Raw genomic sequence first — 23,319 nt, 5'->3', positions numbered from 1 at the left:
AATACGTAGCCCGACGGAATTAAATTAATCAAATCCTGCGGGTCAAACACCCGCAACCTGTTGTAGACTCGTCGTGGTTATTCAATATAATGCGTTTCTGAAACTACCTATACAAACGTTTTTTTCTTTTATCGTATTACTGCCTAATCGATATTAGTACCTATACACTTATTGTAGATAATTATGGCGCAGTGAACCATATTGTATTAGTTTACAACCATAAAATTAACATGTGAACACCACATTAAATATTCGAATAATTGCTGGGCGTAACGAGAAAACCTATACATTTTGGATCGAATGTCTTTGTATGCTATTAATAATAATGACAACAGTGAATAAAAAAGATATTAAAATAACGTAAGCCTATAATAGTTATGCTAGCGTATATGCATAATACTTTTAAAAATGATATCTAAGAAAAGCCTATCGCAAGAACATGTGAATTCAGCACATATTATTATAACCACACATTAGTTCTATAGGTTTAAAAGTTACAAAAAATACAAACATTAAAAGTTATATAAAAAATTAAAATCTATATATTTCGTGATTCAGCTGGTGATTCGAGTGTGTCTTAATTCGTCAAAAAAAGTATAATCAAAAAACAAGTTCATAATTATATTATGTAATTTTAGAATCTTTTGAACCATAGATTTACAAAATAATTATGTGATATTTAACTTATCCTAAGATTCTATCTGGACGACACAAAATTATTTTAGTGGTCGTTCATAAAGTTTTAAGTAGAAAAACTGATATAATTTGATTTTTATTAATGTACTCATTAGTCTAGATTTCACTAATATGTTTTAATTTTATGAAACAAATTTTAACTACTGAAAAAAATTTAAATATTTTGTTTTATTAATAATTACGAAACTCTGAATTTTAATAAATGTATCAAAATACATCATATTTATTAAAAACGAAATAGAATTAACTGAAGTGTCCTTAATACTACATCTTATAGTATTTCAAACTATTGGTATTGAGTCGAGTTTCATAATTTTGACATATTTTAAAGAATTATATAAATATTAAATAGAAATAAGATAACGAAATTCATTTGACTCCTTTGACTTTTAAGCTCTTTTCGTACAATTCATTTTCAGTACACTCCACTGCAGCATATCACCCCAGTTCCCGTGTTTTCACTACGACCCAGCCATCTGTGACTTAACCCATCACATTTTCAATTCGCTTAAATTATCACTATTACACACACACCTATATTATCACTTTTTAAATCTTCATACCACCAATATTTAAAATATAATTTCCACCCAACAAAAAAATATCGTTTTCTATATCTTATAATATTCATTCAACATAGATATTCAGGTTATATATAAATTCATTTTTGAATATTATTCATATTTTCTCAATTAATGTTGCTTTTTAAATTTATATTTTATATTTGAATTTCTGAAACCCATACTTGCAATATAATGCTTAAATAAAAAAAACATAATGCCAGTGCATCGAAGTGATAAAAATATTCACGAATTGTATCATACCACGGATGTTTATCGGAATAAAATAATAATTATAACTCAAGAATATATTTCAGTTTACGACTATGTATAATATGATAAATTTTATATTTTAATATAATACCAGCTTACAGTAAAAAACGTAAATATGTCTTAAAAAAATATAGTAACTACCATGATAACTTGTATTATTATTAGTAACTATTAAATAAGTAACTGTACAAAATTACCCAATTATTGATGCGCGTCTAAAGTGTGTAAACGTTTATAATTATTGAAATGGGTTTTGATTTTTATTTAAAATATAACAACAACCATGCAGTAAAAAATGATCGATATTTAATGATACCTTAATAATCTGTACCTACCTACGTATTTGTAATATTTAATTTGGTATACGGTTGAAAATAAGTAATACTTAATTGTCTTAATTTGCTTAAATGTTCCGCTATATTTCAGTCACTTAAATTCGTCAATATTTTTACAATATATTGTGTAAACATACATTTCAATTATACATTTATACACAAATATGCATATATATATATATATACACTGTATGATATATGATGTTATTAATTTTAGTACGCTCTTCGTTATAAAATAATAATCGTTCCAGCGATTTTAATTAGTGTTTGTTTGTTTTTATTTAAAGTTACAGCCCTTGTTATTGCACCAAACATATACGTACGTATAGATCACGAGGGGTTTTCATGAATGTTTTAATAAAGGTAAATATTGAACTATTGTTATATTGACAATGCATGTCATTCAATATCAAGTGCACGACTAATTATCAACAAGTGTTAACGGTTTAAATATGTATATCGTATAATATTATTATTTAGTATTCAGTATATTTCACGTGTTATCGGTTATAGCTTTATGCTTACGTTTCCGTCAAAGAAACGAGCAGTAATTTCCAATATAAATATATTATAATATTGCTATTGCATGCATCATTTATTTATTCGATTGATTGTCAATTATTAATTGTGCGCATGCCATAAATAATATAATAATCGATGTAAATACGAGTGAATATAAATTCCAATTCAAAACCAAATTATACAATTTCGAACACAGCAACAGCTGTTACATGTGAATTCATAATACATCAGTGTTATGAGAAAATAATATAATTTTAAATATGAAATCATTCTTATATTAAAATAGTTTTGCTATATTTTCTTAGTACGTATTTTGGTGATCTGTTTGGTAAATGTGTCTTAAAGTTCTCAGAAATCACAATAATAATTTTGAACAAACATTTGTATGATATTACGGCAAAAAAGTTAAATTAAAAATGACAATTAGAAGAAAAAAAGAGAAACCGTATTTTCAATTTTGACATAGGTACACAACCATTTTCTTTCAGTATTATAATTTTTCATACTTTTTATATAAAAATATGTATATAGTATTATTTAAAATATTCTATGCTTATAACTAACAACAGTACAACACCCTTAAACGGTTTTAATTATTCTACTGTTATGTGTGTTTAAAGTAATTTATAACAAACTAATTTTGGTTTCGTTTTGACATGTTTGAATCAAACAACGGCCGGTTAAATAAATCAGTTTACATACTATTATTAAATGTATAAATTTACATTCGTCATGGAAATAATTATAATTTTTTTTTTTTTTATTTTTTTTTTTATTTTAGAACCATCAGCAATAAAACTATTATAGTTCGACAATTAGATTAAAACGATAAATAGAATTTGTGTGTACAATTTAAACGATAACATTGGTATGAATATAATGTTAATATTAGTTTTAGCATATATAAAATAATAGAGAGAAAAAAGATAAGATAAAAACATAATGAGGTGATTATTGTTAACAATGATAAATAATAACAACTAAGCAACTTTAGTTAGAAGTGAATTGAGGGGCGACAATGCAAAACGTACTATTGCCAAAAATTGAAAAATTGAGTTATATATCATTTCTGATAGTAAAAACCACGAGGAATCGAATAGCGTGTTCAGATTTTGCCAAAACGTACTATTTCTAGTGTATATTTGATGATAAAGTTTCATAATTACTGCAAAACGCACCATTTCCATCGCTAAAATCGTGTCAAAAAGAACTATTTCCAAATTACATCAAAACGTAATATTTCCCATGCTATTTAGTATCATTTTAATAAGTATTGATGCAAAACGTACTATTTTCAAAATTATGCGCAAAATGTACTATTTCCAGATTGAAGCAAAACGTTATATTTCCCATGTTAAAATGTAGTAATATTAAATCAATTATTTGCAAAAGGTACTATTTCCAAGTGTAAAAGATATAGATGACATTTCAATTTTAATTGTTTATTATTTATTATTCTTTAATTATTTCATGGTGATATGATATGGGACTACGTTATTTTATTTTATTTACTAGTTGGTGCAACTGATAAAATTCAGTACATGCTTTGGTGTTGAATATAATCACAGATTATTTCGCTCCAAAAGTTACTATGATGACTATCATGGTATTATGATAATGATAATACACTTCACCTTAAATCTTACCAAAAACGAATTATGTCAAACTCCCGAAGCAGAATGATGTCAAAAAACTTCTAAAATTTTTTATAATACCAGAGGACGCTCAAGAATTTTATGAAGACATTTTTAAAAATAATGATGATCCTTCAGATGAAGATATTCATTATTATGATGATGATAATGAATAAATTCATAATTTTTTTTTTTTTATTTTTTTAAATAATTTTTAATTATTTGTATATTTTTCTAATTAACCACATACCATGTTATTTTATTTAAACTTATTAGGTGTTATTATTAAAAGGAATATACTATGCTTAATAATAAGTTGTTTTTATTTTATAACCTAATTTATTATTTATTTTTTATTGTATAATCTACTATGAAATTTTTTTTAATGATTATAAAATAGGCTTTTGTTGTTATTTAATATAAATATACCTAAGTATTTTCAATTTTGTGATGAAATTATACTAGAAAAATACTCTACTTAGTTTAAAAGAAAAGTAAAGACTTGTTATAAGAAAAGCACAGAATGCTAACTAAAAATTGTGATAATTTTACTAAATAATTTAATTTAAGTTAAATTTATTGATATTTGTTTTATTTCATATATTTCATATTTATTTTCATTTTACTTATAATAAAATTATATGCTATGGTATTTTGTTTAAACTCATTAAGTTTTATTATTAAAGGGAAGTTCTCTATGTTTAATAATAAGTTGTTTTTATTTTATTAATTTATTATTTTTTTTTATTTATATTTTTTTTTTAATAATTAATAAAAAAAAATGATTTCTTTGTTTATAATTTTTAATAAAATAATACTAGAAAAAAACTAGTTATTAAGAAAAGTAAAGACTTATGAGAAGAGCAGACTGCAAATTAAAATTGTGATAAATTAATTTAATAATTTAATCAAAGTTAAATATATATAAATATACTTGTTTTCATTTCATATATTCTATAATTAATTTAATTTTACGTATAGTAAAACCACATTTTATTTTTTTTTTAAGTTGTTATTGTTAAAGTGAATACATTATGTTAAAATAAAAGTATTTGTTGATTTTATTTTGATTTGTATCATCCTTTTTAATTATTATAAAATAATGTTTTATTATTTTTAAAAAAAATACAAAACATTGCAGCAATTTAACAATAAAAAAAAAGTATGGCGAGTATTTATTTTTTCATGAAATAGTTAATTACGAAAAATAAAATTCTAGGTCGTTTTGTTAAACAATTAATATTAAAAAATATGCCTACCTACCTTTATTCGTTAAATTATGTCAAAATGAACTATTTAATGGAAATAGTACGTTATGATGAAATATAACCAAAACGTACTATTTCCATCGAATTTTGACAAAACGAACTAAGTGGTGGAAATAGTACATTTAGGCACGATTCACTTTAAAAAATGATGTTTAAATTTACCAAGTCTGAAATTTAAATATAAACAAACATCATAAGTAAGTTCAGTTTTTTTTTATGTATTTTTTGAATACTTTAGATTTTTACTATGACTTTCTGATAAGCTACTATAGAAAATCGATGTTTCTGGAAAAAGCAAAAAATGGAAATAGTACCTTTTGTATTGTCGCCCCTCAATTGAGGACTGTGGTTAGCAGGGAGATAAGAGGACTAATAATAGCGTTTAGATTGGAAATAAAGTTGGACAGAATGGTTGAGATGGGTGGAGATGAACCATTCGTGTTGTGATTTTTCGTTGCTTCTGCGTAGTTTTTCGGTTTGATAGGAGGAGGTTCGGTTGGAATGTTGGCCGCCAGAGGGACTGCTGGAGGAACCGGTGTATCATTATTATCTGTGTTATTCATTTTTCGTGCAAGGCGCCTCTTGAGATAATATTTTTTTTCCTGCTTGAAGGCTGGGCAGCCTCTATAGTTGGCGGTATGAGCGCCGGAACAAAGTACGCACTTGGCCGGTGTGGCACGAGATTTGGTGCATTCATCAGTGGGGTGGTTTTCACTGCATTTGACGCAACGTGGTTGATGGCTACACCAGTTACGAGTATGTCCGTACATTTGACATTTTTTGCATTGGGGAGGTTGGCGAGATTTTCTGGGCTTTTCGATTATAACTATGGAGTTTAATAACTTAGTTACTTGAAATATTTCTAAATTATGTTCCTTTGGTTCAAGGTTGATTAGGAATAGTGGCAACGGTGCCTTTGTTTTTTTATTCTGAATATTGCTAACGTTAAGGACAGAAAATCCCAATTCATCAAGGACTGTCTTGATATCCTCGGTGGGAGTGGAGTAGTGTAAGTGGCGGATTACAGCTTGAATTGGACGTAAATGTTGAGGTGTGTGTGTGTGAAAAGACACACGGCTCTTATTAAGAATAGACGCAGCATTAGCAAAAATATTGTAATTGGCCGAACGAATCGTTATGAATGCCATAGAAGACTTAAAGGTAACTGCGTCTGGGCCCAAAATGGAAATAATATCATACTTGAGCTTTGAGAAGTTAGTGACATTTTTAATGTAAATTGTCGGAGCGCTGTGGCTAGATCCGTCGCTGGTCGGTTGAGTAGACGTTTTCTTTGAATTATCCCCTTGAACTAGTAGCTCATCTGTAACTGGGGGTGGACTGAATACCTCTGGTTCGGAAGTTGTGCCATCCTCGAGGGCGGCAAACCTATTTGGGGTGACAAAAATTTTGCTTTTCTTTTCGTCAGTTGTTGGAGAAGACAGAGATGACGATAAATTGCGTTTATTGTGCGTGTTATTTCGATACATATCGAATGGCCGCGTATATAGTTACGCAACAAGCAGGTAATTGAATATAAAACGCATGACGCTATCGGGTAACGATAAGGAGTAACATGCGTGTTTACTCTACGACGGTCGGCACCGAACTGATAATTATAATTTATCATCATATTTAAAAATCTTTTCAGGTTTTTTTTTTTAGTTAATAATCATATATTATTTTACACAATCCACAACAGATTTGTTCAGTGAAAAATAATGTCTGGCCTAGTTATTTCAATGAACGGCACACCATAAAAAAAACATCTCACTATTCTCAGTTTTCACTCCAACGAAATTTGCATAATAAATATGTTAAGAATTATTGTGATTAGTCTACGCTCTAAACTATGTTAAAATTTAAGCTTATATTAGGTAAGGTTCAAAAGAATTTTTTTTAGTCTATTTATTCCCGTAGTAAATATCATTCCCTTTGAATCGATTCACGTCTATAATAAATAATACGTTCAATATCGGATGGTTTATTAAATTTTCGTGATTCAATATTATTTTGATATCCTAATGGTATAAGTGAAATACATAAAATGTAATCAATAAATACATTTTAATACCTAGTATAGGTTTCTATAGAAGGTGTGGGCAACTTTTGATGAAACTTCCTTAACTTCTTTAATAATTCTATGTAATTATATTTCAATTAAATATAGCTTTAGCTTTTACATTTAATTCAACGAAAACGCATTTAGTGTTAAGTGATTTTTTTTTTACAAATGTAGAGGAAGATGGTCTTATGAAACCCTCGCAGTACGTAATGCTTACTGAACCACTTTCTCAACACTATTTTGAAATCGTAATTTCAATGCTATATGACTTATTCTATCCTTTGTTTTCCCATTAGCTTAAACGACACCAGTAGCAATATTATTTAATTACATCTATCTACATTTTTATGTAACGTGTAAACATTTTAAGTGACCACTATTATAAATTATTTACCTTTTATCTTAAATTAATTTTGAATAATATTGTAAATAAGAACTTATGCGTGGAAAAAATAAATTTTTAGACTCATTTATGTTTAACATTAAACGTATACCAACATTAGATTCTAAACAGAACAAACAATTTATTAGCTTTACGGTGTATTATTTTTAACTTGACCGTTTAAAAAATGTTTATAACAATAACGTACTACAACCAACTTGGAAATAATTCTAAATTCAAAATACTGACACTTGAGTTTTATAAAAAATGCACCTTTTAAGAAATTGACACTACTTATTTAACGGTTCTCTTAAATTATATCTTAGATATCAAATACTGTGACGTTTTGAAAATAATAATAATTTAAATTTAAAATAACGTAAAAGAGAAATTCTAATATTAAATGGATCATAATAAAATAGTAATTAAATTAAAATAGTTATAATTTAATAAATTGTAAATTAGATAGTAGATCAAAATAGTAGTAGATGAAATAACATTTTTGTCCAGTATACGGATTTGGTCATGAAAGCAATCCTTAACACTAAATTAAAATCGTTAAGTGCAATCAAATTGTGGGATAATATAGGTAAAAAAATATATTTAGATAATGGAATTGATTTTCAATATTAGTATTATTATATTATTTAAAAATAGATGTATTACATACTACTATATTATTATTATTAGATTGCAATGATTATTTCAGTACATAGCTACCTATTAACAGTAGTACCTATGCATGTGTTTACAATGCAAATATTTGACTATTAAATATTGTCACACCCAACACTTATTTTTTGTACTTAAAGGTATTTTTTCATGGTATAGCCATTTATAGCTACCTACTTTTAAGTGGAATGTTCATTACTGTTAACTATACTACACGCATCATTTAAATAATGTAAAAAAATAAAATACTATTTTCTGGCAATCAGTATAATAACAATTCATTAATTACTTGCATCTCACTATTACTCACAATCTGGAGTCTCTTGATGATTGACGACCAACATTATCGTCACTCGTCGTTTCAATAGAAATTATTCAAATACACACACACACACACACACACACACACACATGTATTTATATATAATTTTATGTTTTGCGCATAAAACATTAAGTCTAAGACAAATTATATGCAGATTTTCTGCTATACAGAATAACTAGCATCGTTTCTTTCAAGTGCGTATATCGTGTTGCTCACTTTTTGTGTAGTTTAAATTTTAAAAATTCAATATTTTATCCTGAAATAAACTGTCGTTTTATAGATACTGTAACACTTTGTATTTATTATTTCCAAGAATAGTATTGTTACGATATTAATTTTCTGCGCAGTTATTTTTGAGTTAATATCAATAACTAGTGCAGAAATAGTACGTCTAACAAAATAAAAGAGAACAATAAAGAAATAAATGTATAAATGAACTGTGAAAGTATGAAATGAAATGAAACGAAAAGTTGAGAATTGCAGTTTACTTGAGTACCTACTAACTAAATAAAATTACGTGGTATTCTCGTTAAATCGACTTTAGGGAATTTAATTTATACCCTATATTGCAAAATGAAAACCAAAGAAGAAAGAAGCATGTAATAACACTTTTAGACATGCCGATTTTCAAATAAAAATTATATATCTATGCTTATAAAAAATGAAATAGGTCAATATTTTAGAAATATATGCCATAACTAGGTTTATTTAATTTGTGACAAACCTAAAGTTTTAAACGGACATTTTACAAATCTATGGTATCACTATATCTTCTTGACAACACAAAAGGTGAAAAGGTCAATGTATTAAAAACTATACTTCTAGTCAATCATCTGCCTCACTTGTGAAAATGTAAAGGGTGTTACACAAAACAACTGTTGTGTATTTGATTTTCCAAGGAAAATATTTTTCGTTCAAATAAATTTCAAGTGATGGTCAAAAAATTGTATATATACTTAATATTATTATTGAAACACCGTCAAAACGTGTAATACCTACCATTGATATCTTTTATACTGCGCCGCATACCAGATTTAGATTGATAGTACCGCAAAGACCTTTTTAACATTGGAATTTGGTATCCTAAAAGTCATTTTTGAAATTCATTGTATTGTTAACAAATGATTTATTTGATAAAAAAAAAAATAAGTTATTTAGTTTTGGGTATGATGCTTAATCGTTTAAAATAATATTTAGTTTATAAAATATAATTTTTAAGTTTTTAAATTTGAACTACTGAAAAAGCGATACGTTTACTAATAGTAAACTATACTTGTTTTAAATATTATATTAAATAAGAAAATTACAATCAAAATAAGTGTTGACAAATTTGTAAAGGAAACAAGTAAAAATGGTTGTCGGCTAATTATTAGGTTAACAAAGACAACAGCCATTTTCTTAATCAATTTTTCCTTATAAACCCGTTCAATACATTTTTCAGTTGCACAGTAAGTTATTAAAATCCTTCTTTTTTAATTATTCCACATAAATTTCCAGATTATATAATATAGAAAATATAGATCAATTTTTTTTTTTTTGATTAGTTTTACGTGCATATTTAACTAAGATCATAAAAATTAATTTTGTTTTGATCGAATACGTATTTATTAATTTAAACGTTTCAACAACACAATAACTGCCGTATTTTTTTACGTATAGTTATAGAAATAAAAAATTAAACCAAAATGTACAATCAAGCTGTTTATGACCATAATAATATAATATAATATATTATTGTATATACATTTATTACCGCTATTATATAGGTAGTAGTAATGCATTTTTATGATTTTAAAATTTATTTTCTTTACAACTATTTTCTGTATAGGTACGTGAAAAATTTCATCAAAGTGTACTCCGTGTATTAAAAAGTGATATTTAAAAATTCAAGTAACTGCTTTTTTGTTCGGTTAATTCAGATTATACTTGCAGGCTATAAGCTATATACGCGAAATTTGCGAACCGTAAACAATACTGCATTAAACAAATAAAAAATAAGCTATCGACAACTTATGATGAATTTTTTATCGATATTCACACAATAATTTGTCATAATTTATAATAAAATGCTGGTGTTGCTGCAGTGCCCATCCACCTAAAGGCATTCGCAGTCAACTTGTTTGGTTCCGATCTCGTCTCACAAACGTATTCGTGAGGCGATTGTAAAATAACAGTTAGAATACAACGTTACGTAGTTACACATAAAAGTATTTATTATAACACATTAATAACTTAACCTATTGGTTGTATAATATGAGCTTTATGTGAAATTCCATAACGGTTCACGCCGTTCTAACTCGCTTTTAACACCGCGAGATGTGCGTAAAAAAATTAAATGTTCGATTTTCCACCACGATAACAATCGTCGGCGCAATTGCATCACAGAAAATAAAATATAGCATTTTATAATAACAAACATGAAACACATTTTAATCGCATAACGATAATATTATACAGTAAAACCTCTTTACAACGGACTCCCAGTAAGACGGATAAATCTCGTCACATCGAAAAATAACAATAATAGTTAACCGGAACCTAACTTATATGTCTCGTATATTTTTGTCTCCGTATAACGGAAACTTCTTCATGACGAAAAAAACCGTTTGGTACCAAGCGATTCCGTTATGTTCTTTAGAGAGGTTTTACTGTATATTGTGTATATTACTAAAAAATATAACATATATTTTTAATAACGATAAGTATAATATAATGGGAATATCTCAACACCTACAAATTACAATAATAAAAACACAGTGGGGCGCATATTATTATTTTTGGTTTTGTTTGTTTTTTTTTTTTAATTTTTGAAAAAATGGCGCGCGCGCCTGAGACAGGTGACGATGGCGTTGGCGGCGGGAAATAGACGTTACCTGTGCGCGGGGCCGGCGAGGGTGGTGGCGGTGGCAGTGATAACTGTTGCGCTGAGCTTGTTCTGGCTGGTGCTTCTTCCGCCGTCGGTTGTCGTACGTTACTGTCGCTGTACAGTGTACAGTCGTCGCCGATGTCCGGAAACGCGGTTGACGCTGCTGCTTGGTGCGCTGCGGTGATCCGGTGTCGTAACGTCGCGCGCGCGCTCGTGTACGTGTACGAGTTCGTGTGCGTGTACATGTACGGGTCCGGATCCGGGTATGTGTGTGTGTGTGCGTGTGCGCGCGCCAAAGTCGCCGCCCGAGCAACCGTCAAGCACCGGGCAAAAGTATGGTGGGGGGGGGGGGCTCGCGGACGCACCCCGCGGCCCCGACCGCATGCACCGGCACCCTAACTGTCTCTCATCCCCCGTCCACCGTCTAAATGCCTACAACACCTCCGACCCGTTTACCGCTACCCTTGCCGCACACCCAAAACGCGTACTCCAGATATACCTCAGCACCCCCCCCCCGCGCCGCCGACGCCGCCAACCGACGTTTCGGGGTATGACGGCTTACGGGGCGACATCTGGTGCCGACCCTAGAAAGTAGAACTCGACTCCGCAGCCACCACCGCATTGGAGGCGTATTATTTTTTTCCTACTTAGGTTTGCCTACCTATGCCTACTCGACCGGACTGCGGATAACCTGTTAACGCGCACTATATTATTATTATCGTTGTCGTCTTGCGAGCCGGGCGACACGGCTGCAGCTGAACCCGGCTCGACCGATGGTATTTATTTTACGCTAATTATTATTTCCTCCTGCAACGCCACCATCAATCGTCCTTTTGACGGCGTTCTAAGCTGCACCCCCTCCCCCCCCCCTCGCGACGACAGACTTTCGAACTTTTGGTCTCTGAGCCGGGATGTGCGGACTAATCACCCCTCTCCCTGACTCTCAGCGTACCATGCTGCAGCACCGTCGAGATACACATAAAACCAGCAATATATACAATGATTATACATTTTGTCCTTCCAACTATATAATTGCTATACTCACGTTCAATTAAATTTCATAAATTTATTAATTTACACGTAAAATTTAAATTTAGATTTGAAAATGTTTTCTTAAAAACCCTCGAAATGTGCAAAAATATCGCGAAATTAAATGTCGTACTTTAATTCAACGTATTTTAATATATTATAATATGTATATTGTATTATTACAATATACACGCTGTTGTTTTGTACATTGTACGAATTAAATCTTCTTAAAGTCTTTTTTATTTCAATAAATATTATAATGTGCCTCAAAAGATTTGATTGTATCGAAAATTATTAATATGACTAATAATATTATATCGATAAATATCACTAGTGCTTTTGATATAAATTCAAAAACATTTGACAATCAGCCTCTCCACAAAAAAATCTCAAGCGTGACACATCATTTCTTCAAATATAAATCATGATAATGAAGAAATCGTGCACTTATCATTTTAATTGAATAGCTGGTTGAGAACAATCCTTATCTTTTTTCTCATAGAGTTGCGTTTTGTAATTTTTTGTTTTCTATATATTCTATATATTATCTATATTAAATTTATTAAATTTCGCACATAAGACATAAAGCACTTTTTTTTGTTTATTTCGGCTCATTAAATAATATATTTTTTGATTTTGCTTAAAACGTTATTTATGCAAATTGAGTTTTAATGACCCTTGAAAATGTTCCGAATTCCTAATGTTGCCCACTACGAGTAATAATTAGTGACCCCTACACTATATTATTACGGGAGACTCGACTTTAGACATTTACCGGTCGGTGCGTTTATTTGATACTAGCTGAACCCGTGCACTTCATTATAGCCCGTTAAAAATCCCACTTCTTACATTATGTCTCATACTGTGTGTGAAATTCGTTTCCTGTGTTTATGCTAGAAGTATATTTTTATACATACAGATAGATAATGGTTAAAATATACTAAATTTAGTATATTTTTTTAGGGTTGGGCCTATCACTTTTTAATTTAGCCTATCTTCTGCCCATAGGTCTAATATATCTCTGTACCTATCAAATTTCGTCACAATCGGCCCAGCTATTTAGGAATTCATGAAGGACAAAGAAACAGACAGAAATCCATTTATATATACAGGGTGATTAATTTATCACAAAACACTCATTATTTAAAAAAGTATTGGTTTTTTCAAAATATTTTTTTACTTAGTTTCAAGTGATTAAAAAACCAACATTTTTATTAAAAAATTATATTTTTAAATATTTTTTTATCATTATCATTTTTTAAGTTTTTTACTTTTTTGGAATGACAACATAGAGTTTTAATTTCATATTCCAAAGCAGAATATTTTTCTAAGTATTTTGATTCATAAAAATCGAATTTAGGACGAGTAGTTTATGAGTTATAAGTATTTAAAGTTTAGACAAGCGGAGTAGTGGACAGACATTTTGCGGGGTAATCCCGTACCAATCCACTCTAGATAGATTAATATTATTATATCCTGCACCTACGATTATTAGCAATAGTTTTTGGATCTTATTCTACACTGTGTTAAAAAAATCATAATAACACATGGCGACTATGAGTGATGACGAATCAAGTGAAGTCCGAATGGTCATATGGCGTTATACTGCAGTGTATATAATAATATACACGATAGTATAAATTCTACGATACATAATATTATCATTGTTATTATTATTATTATTATTATTATTATTATTATAGTTTGTATGTGTGAGTAAAATACAAAACATCTGGCAATAAAGAATAATATCCATTTTGCTGAATTCCTCTGGAAGAAAAATAATGGCGAATGTTTTAAAAACAACGAAAACGTTGATTCTGATGATTTTATATTTAACCCAACACCGCAGCATTTGCGCACCGATATTCCAGATGTCTTGATATTATCGGAATCTATTGGTACTCACGTTACGTATAGGATATCCATAGAGTTGTTGAGTATTTCTTGAGAAAAAAAAAACCATTGAGAAATAAAAACTTTATTGAATTACATAATCCATAGAACTTAGTCTTTTGGGCGAGTACCACTGGACTATCGCGTGGTTATACTGGCTATACGATACAAATAAAAATTAAAATAGGTACCACATACCAGGTTACTATACCGGATTATAGGCTTCTGTACAGTGTCAAGTTGTTCGATCTTCGCACTGGTGGGTCTTTTTTTGCTGGACACGTTTTGTGATTATTAATTATGTTAAATCAGTGATTGAGTACACGACGTGTACCGGAATAATACCTCTACGTTTATTGTTTTCTCTTGAATGAGGACAATATCACTATATGAGAATCACGTAAGCGCTTATTCGTCTAAATATCATTAACATAATTTACTCGCACCGTTCGGATTAAAGCGAACGTGTAATCCCCCCCAAAAAAACGCTCACGAGCACAAAGTTATCGTTTCTTAGAATTTCGTCGTCGTTATTTAATTCAACCACGCGATAATAATACACTGCGTCATTATTGTTTTTTGAACAATACCATTATTATGATTGACGTAAAGTGAGGAATCAAAAAAAATATAGCTACTATATAAGTACGGTAAGTACTTATTCACCATCATATTATATTATGTTTACTTCCCAATATTTTATACACATTATCTAATGGGTTTTTATTTCAATCGTCTCGGAATTATATTTTGCAAGAGTTGTATGCTTGTAGGTAATCCTAAGTCCCCGGTGACCAACTTCTTTATTTCATTGAACTTGTCCCAACTGCTACGAACCTGTTAAAAAAAATTGAAAATTAACTTCATAAGAAATACACGATTTTGTAAGGTATCCTTTTAAATGTATTAGTATAATGTTATAATACAATTAAACTGATTATCTAATTTTTATTCCACTCAATCTATGCTGCCACTGACACATTTATGATATAATTTTTCGCATTAATTTATTTATATCACACGACATGTACATATGTCGGGTTGTAAAAATAATTAAAAATATTAACGTCAATAATATTATGTTTTCGGGATGGATACAAGATTTTTGTTCCAACTAATTTTTCGTATAGTTTTCTACGTCACGGTTACTTACTAACAAAAACATGTTTATGATTCATAGATTTTCCTTGAAGACGAAAATTACCGAGTAGCGTTCAATAGTTATTTAACTAACATATTTTAATAATAACTGTTCATGATTGTCAATAACTTTTCAATAAAATCATATCATTTGTAACATCTACAATGATTAAATATCTTCATTCAATGCATTCTATACCATAATTTATTTTATATTAATATGATTTTTGATTCGGTTTACTTAAGAAAAACATTTTTCTGTAAGTGACATTTATTTATACAATTTTTATTTGGAAAGTGATAAAGTTCATGAAATTCGATCAAATTGACTCATTTTGATTTTTTTATAAATATATAATATTATTTTTATAATAATATATACATATATGTATATATAAAAAGTAACATAACGTTTAACAATTATTGATACAAATTATTTCATTTATTCTCCTAAAATAAATTACTTACTAAAAAAAATCCATTTATCATAATTCATATGTAATAAGTTATTACCTATAGAAAGTACATTTTGCACAATTTATTAGAATTTTAATCCATTTATAGAGTAAGCACAAATTAATGTAAATGAGTAAGTGGGATTCTGAAACACTAAAATACAAATATGTCTGGAGCAATCACATCAAATTCCTAAATAGTGTACAAATTATAACACTATATTATAAACTATTGATATTATTCCTATTTGGAAAATGTATGAACCAACAGTAATTATGATAACGAAAACCTTACGAAAAATCGGTCAGAAACATTTTATCGTGTATCGACTATCCAGCCCAAAACCATATTTATGTTTAAAAAAAGTAATACCTAAAAATTATAATAAAAGTTTAAAGTATTATATTTATTAATATGTCGTTCTAACGTAAGTAACGATTATCTGCACGGCGGTGGCTGATACAATAATACGATTTTATTCGAAAAAATTAGTAATTATCTACTTTTTTTTCATTCTCCCGTAGATATTTTATGCCATCCGTATACTAGATCCACGTCACTCTTGGATGACATGTCACTCCTGTTGAGAACCGCGAGTCCTAAATATAATAAATTAAAATGTGTTCAATGATAGATTAGAGTGGAAAATATAATAATATACTGTCAAGGATGATCTACTCAGATCAGCGAGCCGGTAGACTGAGCCTTCGGCTAATTGGGTTCTAGCAGTCCTGCAGCTCACTTAAGCTTAGAAAAACAAATTTGTAAAAATCGTAATTAAAAAGTTTTATCGCTTTTTTCCACCTTTGATTAAAAATTAACTTTTAAGTAGACACATCAAGTTTGAAGTAGTGTCGCTGGGCACCCTCTTCTATCACGCCATCACGCCTTGTACAAAATAATTAAAAACATCAAAATTACCTATTGTAAATACCAATTACAGATTGTATATTTTATCTTTTCTAATAAAAAAAAGGCATTTAGTGGTGGTATTATTTCCTAAGTTTCATTAAACTAATACTAAGCATTTCAATTCTTAACTATATAAATCAAAGTTTTCATTGTATTAGCTCTGCATATAGTTAAAAGTAAATTTTACATTATATATGTATTATGCGATAAAGAGAGCGCAGATTGTATGGGTAGTTCAATGTATGCAATTTTTTTGTTCGTCATCACTTTTTCGAGTAGTTCTCTACTCTTTAAGCTCTATGTGACCACTATATTAATATATTAATCGTAAACTGCATACTTAAACATCATAGCTTTATAGGGTTGTAGGTACTTTATAAAAAAATATATATATATTGAAATAACTAAATTCACCTTTCTTATAAAATCAAATAATGTTATAATTAAAAATAATTGTTATTCAAATAATTTTCAATTCTCTTGTTTTATATCATATATTCGTGATTTGGCCAATTTTTTCAATACATAGCTAGGTTTCAAAATTTAAATTAAAATGAAGTATTAATCAAACGTCTATATCATTAAATTTCGATATTATTTTAACTAGTATAATAAAAGTTGTTAAGTCATAAGTGTATAGTAAAATGGCAGCATAGGAGTAGTATTGTTAGAACACTTAAAACAGAACCTCCTTTGCTGTTGGTCAAACAAGGAAAAAAGTGTAGTAAAATACATATAGTAAATTTGGATACATATAAATTTAATAAATATATATAATTACACTTCAAATTAATGTTATATTAATTTATAAAAATGTATTGTTTATAACTCCACCTCTCCGGTGAATTATAATAAGATATTACTGTCTAATTGTTTAATTTATATTTTTAATAGCATTATGGAGCATACATATACCAAACAAAGTAGGTACCTAAATTTGATTTATAATTACAATGAAGTCTTGTTAACTCATTTTATGAATATATAAAATCATTACTATTTGTTCAAGGTTATTTGTGATGCTACATTTTAACTATAACATACTTTGAAAAATAATCAAATAAAATGTTTTCTAATAATATTATGATATTATAATCAAATTCATTATGAAATAAAGTCAAAAATCTTGTTATAGCTAAATGCATTAGTGAGTACTGAGAAGTAACTATCATTGCACATCGATTTTAATTTAGATTCATTTGGTATTCAATACATTGCGTAGACATTGCACTTTAACATCAAAGAGATTGAATCAAACTTTACAATACAATTTGGAACTTTTATAACTTTGAGGTTAGGTCTTAAAAAACAATAGAAAAAAAAATGTATTCTACAAATGGAAGAATTAGGAATCAACAAAAATAACTCAGTTTCAATTAGCAGTATAGAAACTATATGTAACTTTTTTTCAACAGTTTCAGTTTAAATTTATGATACAACATAATATCACTGTACTCGTAAAAAATATAAAAGTATAATATCAGCCTTAATTATTATTAAGTTTTAATTCAACTTAACTTGATAAAAATAAATTAATACATTTTTATACCGTACTAAAATCAGTATTATAATTTATAACATATTTAATACTCACAGTTTTATCTAATTTAAAATTAAAAAAAAAAAACAGCAATAAATTCATCACTGAAAATTCAAACATTTTTATTACAGTTGTTGGGCAAAATTTACTTACACTCTTAAAATACTCAGCAAACAATTTATATGTCAACTAGGTGTCTAGGTATATTGAGACGAATGGGACGTAAGTTCAGTCGGCCGTCCTTTGTTATTTGACAAATGTTGCCCTCTGCATTTATCTAAAAATTGCCAACGAACTTCCAAAAAATTACTATAAAAGATTCCACTCTAAATCAACAAATTACACAAACCTTATTTTTCATAACAAGTCTTCTTCACAATATCACAAAACAGATGTAATATAAGTGGATTGAAAGAAATATTGATAGTTGATTGACCTGCTATTATGATAAAAAGTAAGGTTAACTAGTTATTCTGAGGTTAGTTACCTGAATGATATCCTATTCAAGTATTTTATGATATAATATTATTGTACAAAGTTTTTAACTAACTCTCTTCTTCGCTAAAAGCATCGAGTGTATCGAGTAATGAGTCACTTCTTTCTCATTTAATCATATATAACTAATAAATTGCAGAAGGCACCATTCATACCTAAAATGTAATTGTTATTCTATATCATATTATAATATCAAATTTGGTTAAACACTCAAAAACAATCTTAAATCCAATTATTTAAGTCTACTGTACAGTCTATATTGATGAAATGCTATAATACTATATCGACGTAAAGGCAAGATACTAACTACTAATATACTACTTCAATAAACTAACAATGCGTTGGGAAAATAACCATATAAATAAATAATAGGGTGTGAAACAGCAAAATCACCTACGCTTTAAAAATGTCTACTATGTAGATATGTTATCGGTTAAGATCCAAGTAGGTACATACCAAGTCTAACAAGTAGTTTAATTTTAGCAAAATTATTATGTTATACTATTATAATTTATTATGTCGTCAATAACCAATAATGAAGCTCTTTTTTATGTTCGATAAATGTATTATAAAGGAAAAATATAAAAAATTTAAGTTTAACTAGCAACTTCGATATTCCAAGACATATACATCTTTCCATTCAAGGTAATATTATTTTCATAACTATATAAAATGAGCTATGTATCCGACGCCAAGGTTAGTAACCGCATTCACTCATCTACGTCACTTATGTTTTTTTTCACTGATAACTAGTGTGACAACGAGTAACTTCGTGTGCACAATTTTTATCTTACGCACTTATTTTATATTTAATCCAATATTTACTATTACTAACTATAATATTTATTCTCTCAAATTGTTAATTCTATATATACATCGATTCACTAAACATAATACTCAACAACATTTTAATTTTTTTTTTTTAAGGAATATTACAATTTTACAATTTTCTGATTCATCTAATTTTTAAATAGTATGCTTAAATACTGTCACGTTTATAAATTCTTCAGATTTTTTTACTACTTAAAGTGTGTTCTGAAGAAATATAATCTTTTCTTAATCAAATGAGAACCCAGAACCAATTTTGTTGAATGTAAATTAATAAGTTAAATTATGTTAATTAGAAAAACATTATATTATAATAAAGGAATATCAAAACAAGATATTTAACTAAATCATATTAAATATTTTTCATATTCCAAAGACTTACACCAATCAAATATTAAATTTATAACAACATAAAAATATGTTACACGTTTTAAAATAGAAAGATGTGAATATCTCTACGTAGATGAAATATCATTACATTACATTATGTATTCAATGTCTTACAAGATTTTCAATGTTAAACAACATTAATATAATACCTTAACGATAGTGTATGCAAATACATTAATTTTATCTATCATCCGTGCATTTAAAAGTAAGTAGGTACATAATATCTCTTATCTTGTCATATAATTCTTATTGTTGAAAAAAAATGATATCCTCTTATTCGTTCTTTTAAAATTTGCATATGACCTAACGCTGAAAACAAACAGTTCGCTATCTTCAGCTTATCCTAATATTTTGTTAAATCTCGCGTATAATGACATACAGCCGATAAACCCAATGAATCAACCATGTAATTCTGTACAAACGAAATATTAAACACTATTATACCATTTAAATGAGATTACCTTAAATGGAATCATATAGAGGAGTATTAATGCATACAAATTTATACTGACATTATCGGCACAATAAAATCCGTTATAAATTATCATCCAAACGGAATGCCAAAAGTCAAATTACAAGTTCGAAACTCCCTACACATACCTAATTTACGTATGATAACTGAATTCGTTAAAATCCATCATGCAAAAAAAATAAATGTTGGTACCTATTCGAATATACATTTTTGATTCCACCGCATTTTAATGTTTTATGATTAATTATAACATTTTAAATTGAACCAAGCACTAATAACTGTATTATATTATTATTATGTCTACATTGTACAAAAGCACGGATTTTTGTAATTTTTATTTTACAAATTATCAATTTGAAAGTAATTCTATTATTGCTATTTAAATCAAATGCGTATAATTCATTAATTAGTTCTATGTATCGATAATATATTAAATTAAAATTTCCAAAGTGATAATATTATCATTGGAAAATAATAAAAATCACTTTTAAAAATACGGTATTATTATTTATTTATTTTTAATGGTTCGTAAAGTAACGAATAGTATTTAATAATTTGTATTAAATATCTGAAATGCTGATCGGCGTTTTCAAATATGCATACAAATTTAATTAAATACCTAATCTATTTTAAGTTTATGAAATGTACTTATAGTATAAAAAAATTTTACAGTTTTTAAATATGTATGCCTCATAAAATCGAAAAAAATATTAGTAATCGATAATTATAACGATATATAATTACTAATTATACATAGAACCTGTAGTATGGCTGCTATATATGTCTAACCTCAATTATTTGTAATTTATCAACTACTTATTGGTTATAACTTATAATTATTGTTTAAATACTATTAGATCAAAACAACAACAACAAAATAATTCATTCGAATATTTAGAAGACTAAACGATATGTTTAAAAATATGTCAAGTTAAATAACTGAAGTGTACACACATCTATAATGCCTATCATGATATAAAATAGCTCGTATGCCCGTTCTAGTATTTAATTCGAAAAATTTCCGTTTTAATTTATTAATTTTATTTTCCTTAAAGTATGTGTCTATGCATTTAAAATGTCATATTATTTAGTAATCAAACTGTTTCTAAATATGAGGAATTGAGCTTAAAAAAAAATTATATAAGCGAATTATATAATTAAATAAATTATATTAATAAATATTATAAATTATATAATTTAATGAATTATATAATTCTATTTATTGTTTGAGTATAATAGGTATAAAATAATATGTTATAATGCTGTTATTAGGTTGACCTGTAACGTGTCCGTCGTAACGACGCGCGACGTTATATATAAGTTACCGAACTGTTGTACAGCTATTGATTATCTTAGTATTTCATTTAACGCAATGTTTCTCGCACAAATTACTCTTGGAAACACATTTCACAGTACACAATAGGCTCAAGTATTTTCAAGACGAATATTCAAATTTTTATTAACATATAAAAATAATTGTTTCCAGTATTATAGCGTATTATTCAATTATTGTAAGCCGATATTTCAATGTTATTTAGCTATTATAAATTTTTATTGCTATATCATATCGATCACTAGAAAATTTAAATGGAAATATATAAAACCCAATTATAACACTGCAGTAAAACAACAACCATTTATAAACTAAATCATCACATATTCCCGGTATATTATTCTATTTTAAAACCAGCTTGACATTTAATTTTTAAAAAATAATAAAAATAATTGGTTCACTTAAAACTATTTTTAAATTATCTTGTTTTTATGTTATTATATCTATATGACATTATTTTGTAATCACATTTGAAGGTAAAGAAGTACCCATTTTAAATGTTTCAAGTTTTTACCTGTAGAATTATTTTTAATTTTTATCCTAAACTTCTACTTATCATACCATTTTTTTGTTATAAACATAATAGTTTCTCTTAGCATAACATAAATATAAAACGTTACCAACAAATTAAAAAAAAAAAAATGTCACCATTTTATTTTAACTAAAAATAATAATAAACCTAAAGTTACTTTGCCGAGCCAGTAGTTTATTTACGTATTGTACTGTTGTCGAGATGTGTTGAATCGTTCAAAATATATTCATTTTCATGCTAAATTAAAATTTAATTTAATTTTAATATGTTTTTATTATATTTTGTCTTACATATCGTATATCCTTATTCCTTAACCTTGTATAGTAACATGGTAAAACTGTGGGTAATTTAAGAATTAATAGTAACAATTATAATATTAAAGCATTTTAATCTAACAATTATTTATCAATATATTTTAAGTATTTTTTCTGATCATCGTTCAGAAATTGTTGTAATTTAAAAATTTAACATATTATCGTACCTTACTTAAAAATGTTCTTCCTTGATAATCGCTCTAGACCGGGTTATTTCTTTGTCTTTTTAAGAACTACTTTTAACATGATGCTATATCAAATACTTTTATTGAAGTATAGTACTAAAAATTTTAAGAAACTTTTACTTTAATCATTTTGAAATCACTTTTCACTTTTTAGTTATTAATTGTATTTGTTCTCGATAGTTTAATAATGATTTAAATATTTTGT

General features: G+C 27.7%; 1 protein-coding gene and 1 long non-coding RNA gene across 3 annotated transcripts in view; both read right to left on the bottom strand.

The window, feature by feature from the left end:
• Positions 1 to 11,775, bottom strand: part of LOC107167664 (Sarcoplasmic calcium-binding protein 2) — an 88,140-nt gene extending 76,365 nt beyond the window's left edge. The window contains exon 1 of the mRNA XM_015516818.2: positions 11,600 to 11,775. The gene's annotated coding sequence lies outside the window, so the exon portion shown is untranslated. The remainder of the gene's footprint in view (positions 1 to 11,599) is intronic.
• Positions 11,776 to 14,586: 2,811 nt separating this feature from the next.
• LOC149056404 (uncharacterized) lies at positions 14,587 to 19,206 on the bottom strand. Of its 2 annotated transcripts, XR_016191629.1 has the most exons (3): positions 18,915 to 19,206; positions 18,719 to 18,842; positions 14,587 to 15,354 (listed from the first exon to the last, which is right to left on the bottom strand). It is a non-coding gene; the product is annotated as an uncharacterized LOC149056404 (long non-coding RNA). The 2 variants fall into 2 exon arrangements; XR_016191628.1 differs by having other exon boundaries at positions 18,719 to 19,206.
• Between the last annotated feature and the right edge of the window lie 4,113 nt (positions 19,207 to 23,319).

Source organism: Diuraphis noxia, unplaced genomic scaffold (genome assembly GCF_037042655.1).
Source record: "Diuraphis noxia isolate RWA-SAM2 unplaced genomic scaffold, SU_Dnox_SAM2 contig0004, whole genome shotgun sequence".
Taxonomy (NCBI): Eukaryota; Metazoa; Arthropoda; class Insecta; order Hemiptera; family Aphididae; genus Diuraphis; species Diuraphis noxia.
This window is presented reverse-complemented; position numbering and strand designations above follow the sequence as displayed.